General features: G+C 40.8%; 1 protein-coding gene across 1 annotated transcript in view; it reads left to right on the forward strand.

Annotated features, from left to right (window-relative positions):
• Nucleotides 1–12,856, forward strand: part of DRAM1 (DNA damage regulated autophagy modulator 1) — a 39,031-nt gene that overhangs the window by 1,589 nt on the left and 24,586 nt on the right. The window lies entirely within an intron of this gene.

Here is a 12,856-nt window from a genome sequence, read left to right on the forward strand (position 1 = left end):
GAGGATCACTTCATCAGTGCCCAGGACATGTGTCCAGATTCTCTTCATATGGCTCCCAGCTCTGTGCTTGCCCATGGTAACGGGCGTTCCTTAAACATTAGAACAATCTGTTCTTATCCAAGTAGTGTGACCCCCCCCGGACCTGTATTGGTCAGTGAGAGGATAGAGTGGGTGACACCCAAGGTTTGTGACTACTTTGTGATTGTAGAGATTATAGAGACTGCAGGGCTTCTCCCTCCTGCAGCCGTTCCGCCTGGTGAGCTATGTTCTCTAATGTTTTTTGTGGATGAGGAAGGGGGAATGAATGTGAGGGAGTAGAGTTTAAAGATGCAAGGAAGAGAGCAATATGAAGAATAGTGCACAGAAGCAAATCTATAGTAATGGTGGTGGTTTTGCCCGCAGAAGAAGAGGGGTTCCATGCATCCAGGATTTTCCCATCAGGCCTTGTGCTCCTGCAGAAACCTGGGCTTGGTTTCTCATGGCTCATTTCAGTCCAAAGTGCCATTGCCTCCCTTCTCTCGATTCTGAAGCAGGATAGATCCTCTTAGACTTGAGTGGAAAGGAAGAGCTTCTCTCGTGGTAATGCTTTTTATTGAGAAAATTATAACTGTGTTTGTCCCGGATCTGAAGTTCAGGGACAGATAATATTTGATATGTGTTGCCCAGGTGCTGAGAGGCAGGGTTTGAGTCTGTGTAGAGGTGTCTGATGTAGTTGTGATTAATATCATCCCAGGGTGAACTTGAAATGGAAGGCATTCAGAAATCGGGAAATGAGCTGAGAAGACGAACCACTTGCGAGATGCTCAAATTACAGACATTCCAAGGAAAGGGTTTTAAATTTAACAAGGAAAAGAAGGCTTCAGGAAGAGAAGAATTAATTATAGGAGAAAAAGGCATGAGATTATCCTCTTGTTGCCAGGAGCCGTTAGCCTACAAACAACAAACATATTGCTTGCCCATGTGTCTGAGGCTTGTAGGTTGTCTGCTCTCTCTGCTCAGGGAGCAGCTGGGGCACTGGATTGCCTCTGCCCCTCGTAGAAAATTAAGTCACTGGGGTAGGGCAAGATGTAGACAAGAACGAGGTGTCAGGAAGTGATAGGAGTAATGCCAGATTTATCCATTTGACCCAGAGATTTTTGGCCTTATCTCCTGTAACTCATCTCTGCTCTCTTGGCCTCCCTACCTCCCTCCAGATAGCTCTAACCATGCTGGCCTCCTTCCTGTGTCTTGAACACGTCAGGCCACCACCTCCTCATGGCCCTTACATTGGCTGTTCCTCTGCCAGAATGTTCTTCCTCCAGATATGGCCAGGCTTTCTCCCCTCACCTCCTCCTTTGTTCAGGTATTATCTCGGTGAGGTCTGCTCTGATCACACTATTTAAAATCACACCCTAAGCCTCCTGATCCACCATATCTAGTCTTATTATTCACCATAGCACCCATCACGTTCTTTTTGTTTTTTGTTGAAGAAGATTGGCTCTGAGCTAACATCTGTTGCCAATCCAATCTTCCTCTTTTTGCTTGAGGAACATTGTCGCTGAGCTGACATCTGTGGCCATATTTTGTATGTGGGATCCCGCCACAGCCTGGCTTGCTGAGTGGTGTGTAGGTCCGCATCAGGGATCTCTACTGGGGTCTCCGGCTGCCGAAGCGGAGTGCATGAACTTACCTGCTACAAGACCAGCCCCCCCCCACCACCCCTGCCCATCACCTTCTAACAAACCATACAATTTACCTATTTATTCTGTTGATTATCTGTCTTCCCTCGCTGGAACGTAAGATCCATGAAGGCTCTCAATACTTGTTGAAGGAATATTGCCTGGGCACTCACCATGGGTATTGTTATTCTTCCCCCTTGGACAGGGCAGATCCCTTTAGGGAAGGCTTGATGAGGTCATTGGTGGTTGGTCAGTGATTTGGACATATTTAGGATAAGCCCCCTTTGACTCAATGACTTGAAACAATCTGATGTTCTGATATTTTTTTAACAATGTCGAACACTTTAAGAGCCATTGTGTTTTAAATAAGAGCCGGAGGGGCCGGCCTGGTGGCGCAGTGGTTAGCTGCGCACGTTCTGCTTTGGCGGCCCGGGGTTTATTGGTTTGGATCCGGGTGGGGACATGGCCCCGCTTGGCAAGCCATGCTGTGGTAGGTGTCCCACATATAAAGTAGAGGAAGATGGGCACGGATGTCATCTCAGGGCCAGTCTTCCTCAGCAAAAAGAGGAGGATTGGCAGCAGATGTTAGCTCAGAGCTAATCTTCCTCAAAAAAAAAAAAAAAGAGCCAAAACCCTAAGAGGACCTCTCTCCAGTATGACATGCAAACTCAGCTTCCTTATCAGATATTTTCTGGTAACATTGCAATTCATCAGTATATTGGATAAATGGGCAAATAGCTCTTAGACATATGGAAAGATGCTCAACATCATGAATGGAATAAAAATTCAAATTAAAACTCACTGATGCCATTTTTCATCTCCTGGATTGGCAGAAACCCAAATGCTTGATAGCACGCTCTGTTGGTGAGACTTTGGGGAGACAAGCTTTAATGCATTGCTGATGGGAATGTAAACTGATTCAGTCCGTATGAAGGGACTTTGGCATCATCTATCACAATGACAAAAATATATATCTACAAGGTTACTCATAGCATTGCTTTTAATAACAAAAGTTTGGAAACAATACAAATGTCCATCCATAGAGGACTGGCTACATAAATATGGTTTATCCAAAGAATACTTCAAATGAAAGCTCTCTATACATAGAATACGCTCTTTAATACATTGATATGGAAAAATCTCTGATACACTGTTACATGGAAAAAAGCAAAATGTAGAACAAAATATGCTTCCGTTAGCGGGGATAGGGGGTGGAGGGAGGAGGTCATGGTCAGCCAGACCTTAGCAGATGGGAAATAAGGATGGGCATAAGACTTCCTGCTATGATTTTTAAAAATAATCTTTTTTTTTTTGAGAAAGATTAGCCCTGAGCTAACATCTGCTGCCAATCCTCCTCTTTTTGCTGAGGAAGACTGGCCCTGAGCTGACATCTGTGCCCATCTTCCTCTACTTTATATGTGGGACGCCTGCCACAGCATGGCTTGCCAAGCTGTGCCATGTCTGCACCCGGGATCCGAACCTGTGAACCCCAGGCCACCGAAGTGCAACGTGGGCACTTAACCGCTGCGCCACCGGACCAGCCCCATGATCTTTTTATTTTGAGATAATTGTAGATTTACATACAGTTATAAAAAATAATACAGAAAGATCCCATATATCTCTTACTCATTTTCTCCCAAAGGCAACATCTTGCAAACCTAGTATACCTTTTTGTATATATTTATTTTTTAGCAAAATGGATGTGTTTCCTATCAGAAAATTAAATTAGAAACATGAGATTCAAACAGCCACTAAATTTGACAAGTTGGAATATCATAGTGTGATGTTTCTGTATTATGAAACCATTAATGCAAGAATGTCAAAACCAAGGACAAATAAAATTCAACCTCAAAGGAGTAGTTTAGATTTTTACCAGGCCACACCAAAATTCTTGAGCACAATCATGCTTAATTTTTTCTTTTAATTTTTTAAAATTTATTTATTTATTCATTTATTTATTTTTTGATGAAGATTAGCCCTGAGCTAACATTTGCCGCCAATCCTCCTCTTTTTGCTGAGGAAGCCTGGCCCTGAGCTGACATCCATGCCCATCTTTCTCTCCTTTATATGTGGGATGTTATGTGTGGGACGCCTGCCAGATCTTGGCCTGACAAGCAGTGCGTAGGTCTGCACCCAGGATCCAAATTGGTGTACCCCGGGCAGCCAAAGCAGAACGTTGTGAACTTAACCACTGCGCCACTGGGCTGGCCCCACAATCACGCTTAATTTGTTATAGCTTTTTGTCTTTCCTCTGTGACCAAACCCCTCAGACTATGTTGAATCAACTTTACTCATCAGCTCCTCCCAGTTGATCAGCCACTCTTTTATGTCTTCTTTGCCTTGTGTCTCATGCTTCCAGAATATTCTGCAGACTTTTACTTTTAAAGCTTTGCCAATTCTGCAGCCTGGTTGCTTTTTATTATTAGCCTAGTCTCATTTTTTGTGCAAGTACTGTTTACCGGATGGACTGTGGTCTTTGGCCACTCCCATCGTGTCTCCTCATGACCACAAACCCTGCTCAGTGATTGGTAGCAGAAAACTGGGTCACCTAGAATTAAGGCATCTTTAAAGGAGGACCAGAAGGGTGTAGTAAACAAAGTCAGAGAGGTTGGGTCTCCAACTCCAAAAATGAATCTACAAAATTAGGGAAATTATTTTATCTTTCATTTAGTTAACATTACAACATTAGGTTAGGATCACGGTTATGTGTTAATTCTTATAGTGAACAAAATTCATTATAATGAACAAAATAAAATGAAAAGACAAAATCCTTACAATGAACAAAAATCTTAAAATCATTCGGGTGCTGATTGTTTTTATTTTTTTTATTTTTTATTAATGTTATGATAGATTACAACCTTGTGAGATTTCAGTTGTACATTATTGTTAGTCATGTTGTGGGTACACCACTTCCCCCTTTGTGCCCTCCCCCCACCCCCCCTTTTCCCTGGTAACCACCGATCAGATCTCCTTGTCAATATGTTAACTTCCACCTATGAGTGGAGTCATATAGAGTTCGTCTTTCTCTGACTGGCTTATTTCGCTTAACATAATACCCTCGAAGTCCATCCACGTTGCTGCGAATGGGCCAATTTTGTCTTTTTTTTATGGCTGAGTAGTATTCCATTGTGTATATATACCATATCTTCTTTATCCAATCATCAGTTTCTGGGCATGTAGGTTGGTTCCACGTCTTGGCTATTGTAAATAATGCTGCAAGGAACATAGGGGTGCATGGGACTCTTGGGATTGCTGATTTCAGGTTCTTAGGATAGATACCCAGTAATGGGATGGCTGGGTCATAGGGTATTTCTATTTTTAACTTTTTGAGAAATCTCCATACTGTTTTCCATAGTGGCTGTACCAGTTTGCATTCCCACCAACAGTGTATGAGGGTTCCTTTTTCTCCACAACCTCTCCAACATTTGTCACTCTTGGTTTTGGATGTTTTGCCAATCTAACGGGTGTAAGGTGATATCTTAGTGTAGTTTTGATTTGCATTTACCTGATGATTAGCGATGATGAACATCTTTTCATGTGTCTATTGGCCATATTTATATCTTCTTTTGAGAAATGTCTGTTCATGTCCTCTGCCCATTTTTTGATCGGGTTGTTTGTTTTTTTGTTGTTAAGCCGTGTGAGTTCTTTGTATATTATGGAGATTAACCCTTTGTCGGATAAGTGGCTTGTAAATATTTTTTCCCAATTAGTGAGCTGTTGTTTTGTTTCAATCCTGTTTTCCCTTGCCTTGAAGAAGCTCTTTAGTCTGATGAAGTCCCATTTGTTTATTCTTTCTATTGTTTCCCTCAACTGAGGAGTTATAGTGTCCGAAAAGATTCTTTTGAAACTGATGTCAAAGAGTGTACTGCCTATATTCTCTTCTAGAAGACTGATTGTTTCAGGCCTAATCTTTAGGTCTTTGATCCATTTTGAGTTTATTTTGGTGTGTGGTGAAAAAGAATGGTCAATTTTCAATCTTTTGCATGTGGCTGTCCAGTTTTCCCAGCACCATTTGTTGAAGAGACTTTCTTTTCTCCATTGTAGGCCCTCTGCTCCTTTGTCAAAGATTAGCTGTCCATAGATGTGTGGTTTTATCTCTGGGCTTTCAATTCTGTTCCATTGATCTGTGGACCTGTTTTTGTACCAGTACTATGCTGTTTTGATCACTGTAGCTTTGTAGTATGTTTTGAAATCGGGGATTGTGATTCCTCCAGCTTTGTTTTTCTTGCTCAGGATTGCTTTAGCAATTCGCGGTCTTTTGTTGCCCCATATGAATTTTAGGATTCTTTGTTCAATTTCTGTAAAGAATGTTCTTGGGATTCTGATTGGGATAGCATTGAATCTGTAGATTGCTTTAGGTAGTATGGACATTTTAACTATGTTTATTCTTCCAATCCATGTGCATGGAATGTCTTTCCATCTCTTTATGTCGTCATCAATTTCTTTCAAGAAAGTTTTGTAGTTTTCATTGTATAAATCCTTCACTTCCTTGGTTAAGTTTATCCCAAGGTATTTTATTCTTTTCGTTGTGATTGTGAATGGGATTGAGTTCTTGAGTTCTTTTTCTGTTAGTTCATTGTTAGTGTATAGAAATGCTACTGATTTATGTATGTTGATTTTATACCCTGCTACTTTGCTGTAGTTGTTGATTATTTCTAATAGTTTTTCTATGGATTCTTTGGTGTTTTCTACATATAAGATCATGTCGTCTGCAAACAGCGAGAGTTTTACTTCTTCGTTACCTATTTGGATTCCTTTTATTTCTTTTTCCTGCCGAATTGCTCTGGCCAACACCTCCAGTACTATGTTGAATAGGAGTGGTGAAAGTGGGAATCCTTGTCTTGTTCCTGTCCTCAGAGGGATGGCTTTCAGTTTTTGTCCATTGTGTATGATGTTGGCTGTGGGTTTGTCATATATGGCCTTTATTATCTTGAGGTACTTTCCTTCTATACCCATTTTATTGAGGGTTTTTATCATAAATGGGTGTTGGATCTTGTCGAATGCTTTCTCTGCATCTATTGAGATGATCATGTGGTTTTCGTTTTTCATTTTGTTGATGTAGTGTATCACGTTGATTGACTTGTGGATGTTGAACCATCCCTGTGTCCCTGGTATAAATCCCCCTTGATCGTGGTGTATAATCTTTTTGATGTATTGCTGTATTCGGTTTGCCAGAATTTTGTTGAGGATTTTTGCATCTATGTTCATCAGTGATATCGGCCTGTAGTTCTCCTTCTTTGTGTTGTCCTTGTCAGGTTTGGGGATCAGAGTGATGTTGGCTTCATAGAATGTGTTAGGGAGTACTCCATCTTCCTCAATTTTCTGGAATAGTTTGAGAAGAATAGGTATTAAATCTTCTTTGAATGTTTGGTAGAATTCTCCAGAGAAGCCGTCTGGTCCTGGACTCTTATTTTTGGGGAGGTTTTTGATTACTGTTTCTATTTCCTTACTTGTGATTGGCCTATTCAGATTCTCCATTTCTTCCTGATTCAGTTTGGGGAGGTTGTAGGAGTCTAGGAAGTTGTCCATTTCTTCTAGGTTGTTCAATTTGTTGGCATATAGTTTTTCACAGTATTCTCTTATGATCCCTTGTATTTCATTGGTATCTCTTGTGATTTCTCCTCTCTCATTCCTAATTTTATTTATTTGAGATTTTTCTCTTTTTTTCTTGGTGAGTCTGGCTAAAGGTTTGTCGATTTTGTTAATTTTTTCGAAGAACCAACTCTTTGTTTCATTGATCCTTTCTACTGTCTTTTTTGTTTCAATATCGTTTATTTCTGCTCTTATTTTTATTATTTCCCTCCTTTTACTGACTCTGGGCTTTGTTGGGTGCTGATTTTTTAAGGGAGGAGTACATACTTTTTCCGATATGGTTTTATGATTGAATGATGTAAAGTCCTTGATTTCACATTTGTCTATTGAAGGAGGATATGAAGAGGCTCGTTTTTGCAGAAATGTTTTATGACTTCAGTTCTCCCAGTGATTGTTTTTAATCTTTGTGTAAGGGTATTGATCTCGTTTATTGTCTGTCTCTCACACAAAATGTAAGTTCCACAAGGGTAGAGATTTAGGGTTTGTTCACTCCTGCATCCCCAGCATTTATGACAGTGCCAGACCACAGTAAGTGCTTAGTAAATATTGGTTGACAGCTGACCGAGATAATTCATATCAGATGGGCCTGTTTTATTTATTATCCCTGTTCTAGTAATCTTGTCGGCTTCTCTTCTGCCGGCGCTCACCGTTCATTAACTCTGGTTATGATTCCAGTCGTTCTCCAACACCATTTCTATCGGCTTCATGAAATTCTCCATGTTTTACAAGATTTGCAACCTCACTTTGTAGTCAGTTTGGCTTGTATTGTTGAATATTTACAACAGTTGATAATCCTACTGAGAGGGAACGTAGTGTGGTGGATAAGTTTTGGAGCAGAGATCTGGATAGAATTCAGCTCCACCATGTGCCCCGGCTATAGGACTTTGGACGAATTGCTTGACTTCTCTTTGCTTTTCTATGGGTTAATAATAACATCGCCCTCATTAACATGTGAACTCTCTTAGGACTCATTAATACCCTGGTCCAAAAACAGAATAAGTTCTCTGTGAGCATTTGCTATAAGTATTATCAAGGGACCGATCCACATTGATCTGGATAGATGCCAGTGTTAAATAGGAAAAGACAATTGGTCGAGGGCTAATTTTATAAGTGATAGGTTTTTTTTTTTTGAGGAAGATTAGCCCTGAGCTAACTACTGCAAATCCTCTCTTTTTGCTGAGGAAGATTGGCCCTGAGCTAACATCCATGCCCATCTTCCTCTACTATATACGTGGGATGCCTACCACAGCATGGCTTGACAAGTGGTGCCATGTCCGCACCCGGGATCCGAACCCGGGAAACCCGGGCCGCCGAGAAGCAGAACATGCGAACTTAAGCGCTGTGCCACCAGGCCGGTCCCTATAAGTGATAGGTTTATTTGTGAATATAACAGAAGCTTTCTTAACCAGCCTCAACTTAACTTCCTGGGTAACTGATAATCTCATTCTCAGTATTTTCATTTTCATTCTCTGCAAAATATGGTTGTCCCTTGGTATCCTCAGGGGATTGGTTCCAGGAGCCTGTGGATACCAAAATCCTCAGATGCTCAAGTCCCTTAAATAAAATGGCAGAGTATTTGCATATAACCTATGCACATCTCTCTCATACACTTTAAATCATCTCTAGGTTACTTATAATACCAATAGAATGTAAATGCTATGTAAATAGTTGTTATACTGTATTGTTTAGGGAATAATGACAAGAAAAAAAGATCTGTGCATGTTCAGTACAGAGGCAACCATCAGGCCTTTCATCTGTGGTTGGTCGAATGCGCGGATGCCGGACCACAGGTTTGGAGGGCCGACTGAACACTGACTGAAGCCAATGGTCCCTGAAAACCTCTTCCAGTGGTGACCACTCTCTGGGCTGTTTGCTGCCTTCTCTCACTTGTTTCTTTGTATCCTATGTATCAAATGCCAGCTGTGTTTTTCCCCAACTCTGTTTATGCCAGTTGTTTATTTTATTGAAATTGTGTGATTTAACTCAATATACCTATAAACTATTGGTCTGTGAATGTGAAAAGAGAATTGTATATATATGTTTTTTTTGGTGAGAAAGATTGGCCCTGAGCTAACACCTGTTGCCAGTCTTCTTCCTTTTGCTTGAGGAAGATTGGCCCTGAGCTAACATCCATGCCAATCCTCCTCTATTTTGTATGTGGATGCTTCCACAGCATGGCTTGATGAGCGATGTGTAGGTCCATGTCCAGGATCTGAACCCGTGAACCCTGGGCCACCAAAGTGGAGCACGTGAACTTAACCACTATGCCACCAGGCCGGCCCAAGAATTGTAATTTTTAAGAAAACTCAGTTCGATGCTTTGGAAAGATTCAAAAGAGACAGTTGTCAAAACAAGTAGTGGTTATGACAAATGTAGAGATTTACGAAACTGATAAAAAACTAGAAGGATTCTGCACTCAAATTGCTTCAAAAGTGTCTTTAAGATTTTCCCTCCACTTTAAAGAAACCAAAACTGGAAATGAGATGATTCAGAGTAGATGTGGTTTATATGCCAGAAAGACATACAGTGGACTTGTACACACGTAACGTGCCTTGGCCTACTTCAACAGGTAGGCAAATGAATGTGTGTACATTTATATGTTTGTGATGTGTATGTGTCCATATAATTTTTGATGACTTCCTGCTTAAGCCAACTTTCTTGATTACTAACTACTTTGAATTTCAGACAATGGTGACGTTTGCTTCCCTGTTCAACCATAACAGTGGAGGCCAGGATAATAAATAATCAGATAATGAGGTCTCTGTGTATAAAGTCACATTCTGGCATGATGTTAATGACGCTTCAGTTTACGACTCAGTGATTATTACCTCATAGTATCACTAAGTCACAGTGTCATGAGGACAAAAAGGCAGGTATGCCATTTACAGCTTTTAGCTAGAAAAGTATCATCTTTGAAATGATAATTTGTAGTTTAATATTTTCTTCAAGAAAGCATTATCCAAATTAGTTAATTCTAAGAGAAGCATAATAAGAAAATTGAAGATCTCAAACTTTTGCAGCTCAAAAATTAATTGAGGTGGGGGCCAGCCTGCTGGCATAGTGGTTAAGTTCGCATGCTCTGCTTTGGCTGTCCTGAGTTCACAGGTTCGGATCCCAGGCGCAGACCCAGACACCACTTGTTAAGCCATACTGTGGCAGCATCCCACACACAAAACAGAGGAAGATTGGCATAGCTGTTAGCTCAGGGCTAATCTTCCTTACAAAAAAAAAAAATAATTGAGGTGATGGATGCAGTGTTGCTTGGCTTCTGAGTCAATTGTAAATATATAATTTCTCCTCTGTTTAATTTAAATTTCCCATTGTCGTTTGATGTAAAATTCTCTTTTTTCACTGAATTAAATAAAATTGTGAATGTTTTTTTTCTTCTTTTCTTATTCCTACTTTTAAAAAGCAGTAGGGTATTGCTCAAAAGTCTTGACTGATGCAGGTCTGACAACTTTTAAATATAAAAGCTCAATTTCAACTTAAAAAAGAAGAGTGCCCCGTTTAACAGTCCGCCTTACCTGACAGTAATTGTATTTTTCGTTGCATCGAGAACATGCGCTGTAGAGTTCTCACATGCCGAGGACAACTAATGGCTCCAGAAGGAATAGCTGATGTGAGCCTGGTTGTAGATGTAGAATACTGTACACTCACATGGAAATGATACGTAATCATAAAAAGCATCGCAATACAGCACAGCAGAGAAGAATTCCTAAGTTGTGTCCATTGAAATTAGATAGCTCTGGATGCACGGCTTGGCTTCCCCATTTATAATCTATGTGACCTTGGGCAAGTTACTTTTCTAAGACTCAGTTTCTTCATCTTTAAGATGGTGATAATAAGTACTTTCCTTTTTTTTCTTTTCTTTTCTTTTTGTTTGCTTTTTCTCCCCAAATCCCCCCCAGTACATAGTTGTATATTTTAGTTGTGGGTCCTTCTAGTTGTGACATGCGGGACACCACCTCAGCATGGCCTGGTGAGCAGTGCCATGTCTGTGCCCAGGATCCAAATGGGCTAAAGCCTGGGCCGCCAAAGTGCAGTGCGTGAACTTAACCACTCAGCCACAGGGCCGGCCCCCAGTACTTTCCTTATGATGTTATGAAGACCAAATAAGATGTGCCTGGCCAAGTGTAAGTGCTGAGGAAATGTTAATTTTTCTTTGTTTTGTAATATTAGCAGCTGTCGCCCAAGTGGGGATGGTTTCTAGAGATTCCTCCAAAAAACTTCCAGCATCTGACATCTTTTCACCTCCCTCTTCATTACCACCCGTGTCTGAGCCATGGTCATCTCTTGACAAAATACTGAAATAGCTTCCTAATGGTCTCCCTGGCCCACACTTGCCCTTCTAGTCTTTTCCCAACATCTTTTAAAAACATCTATCAACTTGCTATCCCTTCCCTGCTTTCAGCCCTCAACAGCTTCCCATCATGCTTCGGGCTCTCTGTGACCCCTCCCTCGTATGCACACACATCCTTGCCCACTCCCTCCTCCAGCCACACCTGCTTCCTTGCAGTTCCTCTAACATATTGCCACCTTAAGGCCTTTGACTTTGTTGTTCCCTCTGCTTGTAATTTTCCTGGCCCAAATATTCCACTTCATTCAGCTCTCTGTTCAAGTACCCTTCCCAGATTAGACGGTCCCAAGTAGGCGGCTCACCCCTCTCTGTCCTCTTATCCAGCTTTCCTTTTCTTCACAGCATTCATCACTCCTAGACTATTTGTATTGCCCCCCACGAAAATATACGTTCCACGAAGGAGTGGCTTTTCTCTTTTATTTGCCACTGCATTCACTATGCCTCCAGAATTGCCTGTTACATAGAAGGCAGTTAGTACTTATGTGTTGAATCAATGAATCCTTGAACCTTTTGTTAGATATTAAACTTTAAAGGTAGTGAATTATCTTTGTATTCCTCTCACTTGGCACAGCTCTCAACTCTTAGGAGGTGCTTAACAGTTCTTTTAAAATGTTGTATGAGGGAACAAGGAAGGAACTCAGATTGACAGAGAGGGCAAAGTGCTGGTGGGTAGTGTGAGAAAAGAGCAAGTTGTTTGCATTTATGAGTAGAAATTTCTTTTTAAGTTTAAAAATAGTTGATAGAGCTATATGGTACCTCACACTCTAGAATAATCCTATCAAGTGAAGCTACCAAAAAGTTAGCCCTAATAATTAAAAGTATCTAATAAAATGTAATTACTTTTTATTATTATACTTATTCCTTTTAAATATCATGAGGATAAAGGAAGTAATGGTCTCCTTTTACTGGTGCATTAAGTATTTTAGGTTCTTTTTTTAATTTTTTTATTTTTCCTTTTTCTCCCCAAACCCCCTGGTAAATAGTTGTGTACTTTTGGTTGTGGGTCCTTCTAGTTGTGGCATGTGGGATGCCGCCTCAGCATGGCTTGATGAGAAGTGCCATGTCCACGCCCAGGATCTGAACCTGCGAACCTTGCGAACTTAACCACTCGGCCATGGGGCCGGTCCCTAAGTGTTTTAGGTTCTAAGTCCTGATTAATCTTCCAAGCAATGGGCCTGGGATTTTAGGGGAATGTAACAAACCCGTCTGGATACACAGTTAATTTTGCATCTCGTCAGCATCTCAGTCC

This window comes from Equus przewalskii, chromosome 29, assembly GCF_037783145.1.
Source record: "Equus przewalskii isolate Varuska chromosome 29, EquPr2, whole genome shotgun sequence".
Classification (NCBI taxonomy): domain Eukaryota; kingdom Metazoa; phylum Chordata; class Mammalia; order Perissodactyla; family Equidae; genus Equus; species Equus przewalskii.